Genomic DNA, 6826 nt, shown 5'->3' on the forward strand with positions numbered 1-6826 from the left:
CTGGTTTATTTCTGCTTGGCTAATTAGCAGCCCTGTTCATCTTGTCTGTTCATAGCTCTTCTCCACCTCACATTCTCTCATGCTGAGAATACTGAGCCACATCCTGAATGTCAAGATACAGATCGAAAAACAACTGCCATGGATATAGTGATTCAATCCGTTGGCTATAGATGCTAAATGAGTATAAAAAAAGAGAAGACTCTTAAAATATATTTTTTAACTAAATAGCCTACTGAGCATTTGGATAAAAAAAAATATATATATATATTATTAAGAAACAGAAAATCTTTATTTTAATACTTTAAACTTCCATCAACAGTTTATCCTAGACAATGATATTAAATGGAGAAAATTAATACTTCCCCCAAGTCAACATGAAACAGCATTTGAAAAAAAAAGAAAAGAAGAAAAAAAATAACCCTTTAGCGAGATGTAGTTCTGTGTTATTAATCAATAAAAAATTGGAATTGATGAGATCCTAAAAAGTTGGCAATTGGTTATCATTTACTACGGAGCCCCAGACATGACATGCAGGAAAAAAAATAGTAGGCTAAATCGTGCGCACGATTTACTATTTTGTTCCCTCGATTTATAAATCATGCACATGATTTATAAATCGAGGGAATGAAATAGTAAATTGTGCGCACATTTTAGTAAATCGAGGGAACGAATTAGTAAATTGTGCGCACAAATTAGTAACTTGAGGGAACGAATTAGTAAATCGTGTGCACGATTACATTTTTTTTTTCTTGCATGTCATGTGCAGGGCTCCGTAATTTACAGGTCAAAAAGTAAAAGTCATATTAAAGGCGAATTCACAAGTTGATGAAATATTACAACAAGACATGCACTGATGAACTGTAGAGAATATGTATTTTAAAAAAGGGATTTTTGAATTTTAGATCCATTTTAAATTAATGTTTACTTCTAATCCCCTAAGGAGATTAAAAAGAAACATTTGAGATTAATTTGATAATTAGAAAAAGGATTGAGAACTTGATTAAGTCTCCTGAGCTATAAAAAAGCAACATATAATCAATGACATTTTTGGAGTTATCATTATTATCACGTATATTATGGTCTGAAGGGGATGCATGATGTGGAATTAAACAAATATACTTTAATAAACACTTGGAGAATACACAGAGAATCATTCCCACATAAGGTAAGGACGAGAAGTGACAAAGGACTGAACAGAACAGGGAACATATATACACAGGGTTAACAAGGGAACTAAATAGGAGATAGGTGAACATAATCTTTAAATCATGAGTAACCAAGGAAACTAACAAGGGTAAGGAGAACGCTACACTGTAAGGATATACAAGAAGCCAAAATAAATGAAAACACAATGAAGCTTAACATAACTCTGACACTTAAAGAGTATTAATTCAAAAGTCTTTAGTAAACTAGACTCTACTGTAGGCTAGTTGAGAAGAACACGATCTGTGAGAATGGTGTTCAAAAGATCTTTTGGACTTGTTTTATCATCGATTGGATACACTGTCACAGACAAGTTTCATTGTCTTCTTTAGTTTCTAATCATAGTTTTTATTATTACCATTTGCCTGAGTTCCTGTTCATTATTAGTTATTATTAGTTATCATGGTTTCTAATTAGCTCTCACCTGTTCCCTGTTCCGTTAATTATCTTCCTCTGTGTATTTAAGCCCTCTGTTCTATCTGTTCATTGTCTCACGTTAAAGTTATGGTAGTTGTGTTCTCTTGATCATTCGTTCTGCATAGTGTATCGTTTGTTGGATTATCTATACATCTCAACCAGTAAAGAAAGTGAGACCCTCAACACTAGTACAAGAAACAGCAAAAGGAAAAAAAAGGACATTCCTGCCGTTTGTCTCTTGTTAGAACAGGGGGATCACTCCCTCAAGGATTACACAAAGTACTTTCTAAATCTGGTGTGCCCAACCCATTATCCCGACCGCTCGCTATGCGTCTTCTACAACACTGGCCTCAATGACTGGTCGAGGGCATGCCTGCCCAGGGAAGGCCCTCGAGGGAGCTTCACCGAGTATGTTGAGTGGGTGCTGGTGCAGTGAAACTCACAATTTACCATCCAGCCCCACTCCAGTCCCAGAGCCGAGTCAGCCTTCAGCCATGCCCGCAGCAGAACAGTCCGAGCCCACTGAGAAAGAGCCCGAGCCCGCCACGAAAGATGAGTCAGAGTGATTGCCAGAGGCTATTTTCGCAAACACTCCCTTCACTGAGGTGTATACTATAAGCTGGGTCCCTGCTGAATTATTATATGATGAGCTGGATTATGATATATTTCCTGGTCTACTGTCTCCATTAGTCTCACTCGGTTCCAAGTCATCTTCATCTCTGTTGGATGAGCCCAGTTCCAAGTCCTCTTCGTCAACATTAGTTAAGCCCAGTTCCAAATCATCTTCATCATCACTGCTTAAGCCCAGTTCCTTCGTTGAAAATAACCCCACCCAGCCTGTCTCTACCTCCTCTGCCAAAGCAATTCAATTCCTCTGCCTCACCTCCACTGTCCCCCTTCAGCCCCTTGACTCCTCCAGTGGTTCTTCCCAGCTGCAAGAATCCACTTGGGGCTTCCCAGTCATCAGCTCTGCCTTGGCACATGGATCCTTCAGCTCCACTTTAAGTCTCTGAATCCCGGGCTCCACCTCGGCCTTCTGACCCATGGCTCCACCTTGTCTTAACACTCCCTTGGCTCCACCATAGTCTGTCATCCCTCAGGCTCCATCAGTTGAGCTTCAACCCTCCACCCCTCCGGCTCCTTGCCTCCTGTTCCTCCTTTGTTCTCACTCCCACTGTCTCTACCCTGTTCTGCCAAGCCCACATCTCCAACTCGGTCCTGCTGCTTCACCTTGGCCCTAACCAGCATAACCCTGGTTCTACATCTCCTCTGCTTTGCCTGGGTCCCCTCTGGTCACATCTCCACCTCACTTGGTCAGGCTCCTGACTCCAGCCTGGCTTCTTCCTCCATAGTTTTCATTGTGGGCCTTTATCCTGTCTCGGCTCTGGGTCATGCTCTGGATCCTCCCTTCTCCACTCTGGCTAATATCACGGTCATGTTTAGTTTCATTGTCTTGTTTAGTTACTCATAGTTTTTCTTTTACACCGTTTGTCTGAGATCTAGTTCATTATTAGTCGCCGTTGTTTCTAATTAGTTCTAACCCGTTCCCTTTTCCGTTAATGATTTTCCCCTGTGTATTTAACCCTTACACTGTCTTGAAAACCCTGTGACGCCAAATATTGGATTCAATCTTTTTGTCAACTTGTTTTCTTTCAATTAGGACAGGTTTTGGGAATGCAATCAATCAGTTTCAAAAATTAATACAGAACCTGTACTAACTGAAAGAAAACAAGTTGACAAAAAGATTAAATCCAATATTTGGTGATAATATAGCAAAACGAGAGATTTCTAAGCTTGGTCTTTTTGACCAAGAACACTACAGATGTGACTTTGTGCTAGTAAGTTAAACATTGCATTGTTAAACTTACTAGTGTGATAAACACTGCAATTTTTCATATTTTATTGAAGTATTGACAAAATTATCCACAAATAATGCTTTTTTCACTCAAAAACTGAGGTGCATAAGCTTATGTCAATGAGGCCTATGATTCAAAAATAAATACAAAACCTGTCCTAATTGAATGAAAACAAGTTGACAAAAAGACTGAATCCAATATTTGTTGATAATATAGCATAACAAGAGGATTTCTAAGTTATTTTTTGTAGGCCAGCCATTTTTGACCGGGAACACCAGAAGTGTAACAAGGTGGGGGAAAACATCCCAAAAAAAGTACAAAAATTATCCAAAATATTTTGGAAAGTAGTTATAATCTGTGTGAGCTAAGTCAAAAAGTTTTAGTTCAATGTGATAACATTAACATTTTCAGTAAAAAGAAAATCCTCTTCGAATCAAAATGACCTGAACACAACATCAAGGTTAAGCCCTCTGTTCCTTCTGTTCATTGTCTCAAGTTAAAGTTAGGGTAGTTGTGTTCTCGTCTGTGTTTATTAAAGTTATTCCTGATCATTTATTCTGCGTCACACATCATCTGTTGGATCATCTATACAGCTCAACCATTACAACGACACTTAAGGGTATTTGTAAATCCTTATGAGATTTTAGATTTAAGAGGATTATCTCAAAGTATAAGGTAGATCAAGCCATATCTGGGCTAGTTGAAAATTCCGTCAAAGACAAAACCTCCCACAAATAGCAGTGTGATTAATGGATTCCTGTTTAAAAACAGCCTGAGGTGGTTTGCTAGTTTAACTGCCTTCCAAGCTTAGCTAAACCGACAAGTGACCAAACCCCTCTAAAAACATCATAACAGACCAGCTTAGCCAGGCTGCTTGAAGCTGCCTTTCGGGGTGAGTATCATATTCTTGAAATAAAAAAAAAAAAAAAAAAATACTAACACATGGGTCTTCATTTGCCATATTAGATGTTGTACAATAAAATAAAAACATAAAATATGTGCACATTTTTTTTTTTTTTTTTTACATTTTCAAAATGTACAAAATACATATTTTGTGTTGGAGAAATATGAAGTGTAAAAAAATATATGCACACAACAGCCACTCAAAACCCTTCAACAGAACACAGTAGTCACTTTGAGGGAAAACACAAGAGCCTGCCCTGCAAGAAGCAGGTCCTGTTAAATTAAGGTTTAGCAAATTGTGATGTTTCACTGTTGCTATGGTGGCAGCTGAAGCATCAAGCTTTCGTGTCTCACCACAACCTGTGGCAATGCACTTGTGACGCATGTGCTGAAAAGCACAGTGGAAAACAACACGTCAGTATTTGTAAGTATAATTTGTTTAAACTAAGTGACAAACAAAAATTTTATCAAAGTACCTCAGTGCAAATCAGTCTAATGGCATTAAAAGCAGTGTAGGATTGACTCTTTATCACTGATAGATTCTCTGGCATCCTCTTGAATAGCATTAATAATAAAAATTGTAAATATAATTTCCCAGTGGTGCTTGTAATTTGTAGTGTCAAGAAATAGGAGTAATGCTGTCCCTCTTATACATAAGTACTGTGACAAATCCAGTTGGATTTATTCAATCTTCCAGTCAGATTGAGCCTTACTAACATGTATGTCATGATAAACGTCTTTTTCATCTGTGTAAGAAGATGAATTTGACATACTATGACGGCAGAGCCTATGGCTTAAGAAACGGATTGGCACTCTCAAGAGGTTACTGCAAATTTGTGTGTGTGTGTGTATATGTGTCCTGCTGTGCTCTTGTCACCCAAAAGCTGTTGCTTGGCCACAAGGTGGAAAAAAGCAGGTCACCCGTCACGACTAACTAAAGTAAGCAAGGTTAAAACAAAAGGTTAAAACACAGAGCACCACAAACTTACAGAAACCGAAGCTCTAAAACACCCTGTTTTGTTTTTTACACAGATGACTCATCTCAACAGGAAGCTCTCCCACTGTGCTGATGCAGACCCCTTCCAACAAGGTCCCAACAGATTTGTGACTGTGACATCTGTCACCTCATTTTAGGCGAGAGTGTAGTTTGCTGTTTAGATGTAGCACGAGATGTTTCATTTTACATAGCCAGAACTTGACAAATGCTACAGGCATTAAAGTCTACATGAGATGACACACAGATATTAAAGTCTACATGACATGGCATTCACAACCCAAAACTTCTGTAATGTACCGTATTTCGGCATTAAACAGGATATTCAATAAGAAAAAAAAATATGCAAGACTTCTCTTGTGAAAATGAATTGTGCTTAATTGTATTGAGTGCACTTGCAGTGTGCTTAATATCTTAAAAGCATATATTTTTAAAACTCCACATAATATAATAAAATATAATAATTAAATAAAAGGCCATTTGACTGTACTTGTTGAAAATGCACTTTCATGATTGTTTCTTAGAAATAGCACTTTGTAATAATGTCAAATTAAAAGTATTAAATAATATTTCTTTATAATCTTTTCTCATGCTTTAAAAAAGTACACTTCTTTTGGTGTGTTTAACTTCTTTTCTCAGAATTGTGAGATATAAACTCGCAATTGTGAATTATAAAGACTGATTCTGAGGAAAAAAAGACATTTTTTCTGTGAAACTTTTGCAAGTTTATGTCTCACAATTCTGGCTTCATAACTCACAATTGCAGTCTGAAGTAAATGCAAATTCATGCCCGTACAGTAGAGGGCGCAGCTTAAAACAAACCTTTCAAACAAATACAGGAGAAGGAATTTCAACACATACTTCTGCAATAAAAACAAACAAAAAGAGAAACACAAATGTGATGTTTAAGTTTTCAGTCTTCCTCAGTTCTTTGTCTCTTGTTAATCATTGTCATTACCTGAGTTCTCATCATGTTCATTAAAGATCTATATTTTTTGTAAATTTTGCATCATGCATCATCTTTGGATTATCAATACACAGCAAACCCATGACAAGAAGAGCAAATGCCTGCTCACATTTAGTCTAGAGCTACAGTAAGCATCATGTTTACATGGCACACACAAGGCCTCTGCACTTACTCCTGATTTCTCTCAACATGAGGACAGGAGAGCTTCCAGAGTCACGACCCCTAGTGGTGAACCATTTAAATTTCGAAACGCTTATGATGTAATGAAGCCTCATTTACTGAAATCACATGACTTTGGCAGTTTGACACATGCTCCGAAACACTGATTCAAAACAAAATATTCGTAAAGCTTCGAAGCTTCATGAAGCAGTTTTGAATAAAGTCTTTTTTTTTTTTTTTTTTGGTGTACAAAAAGTATTCTCATCGCTTCATTACATTAAGGTTGAACCACTGTAGTCACATGAACTGTTACTACAAAGGAACTTT

General features: G+C 37.4%; 1 long non-coding RNA gene across 1 annotated transcript; it reads left to right on the forward strand.

Annotated features, from left to right (window-relative positions):
- The first annotated feature begins 4548 nt into the window (after positions 1–4548).
- LOC125253575 lies at positions 4549–5715 on the forward strand. The gene is made up of 2 exons (XR_007181471.1): positions 4549–5318; positions 5412–5715. It is a non-coding gene; the product is annotated as an uncharacterized LOC125253575 (long non-coding RNA).
- The last annotated feature ends 1111 nt before the right edge of the window (positions 5716–6826 follow it).

The sequence above is a fragment of the Megalobrama amblycephala genome, linkage group LG18 (assembly GCF_018812025.1).
Source record: "Megalobrama amblycephala isolate DHTTF-2021 linkage group LG18, ASM1881202v1, whole genome shotgun sequence".
Classification (NCBI taxonomy): Eukaryota; Metazoa; Chordata; class Actinopteri; order Cypriniformes; family Xenocyprididae; genus Megalobrama; species Megalobrama amblycephala.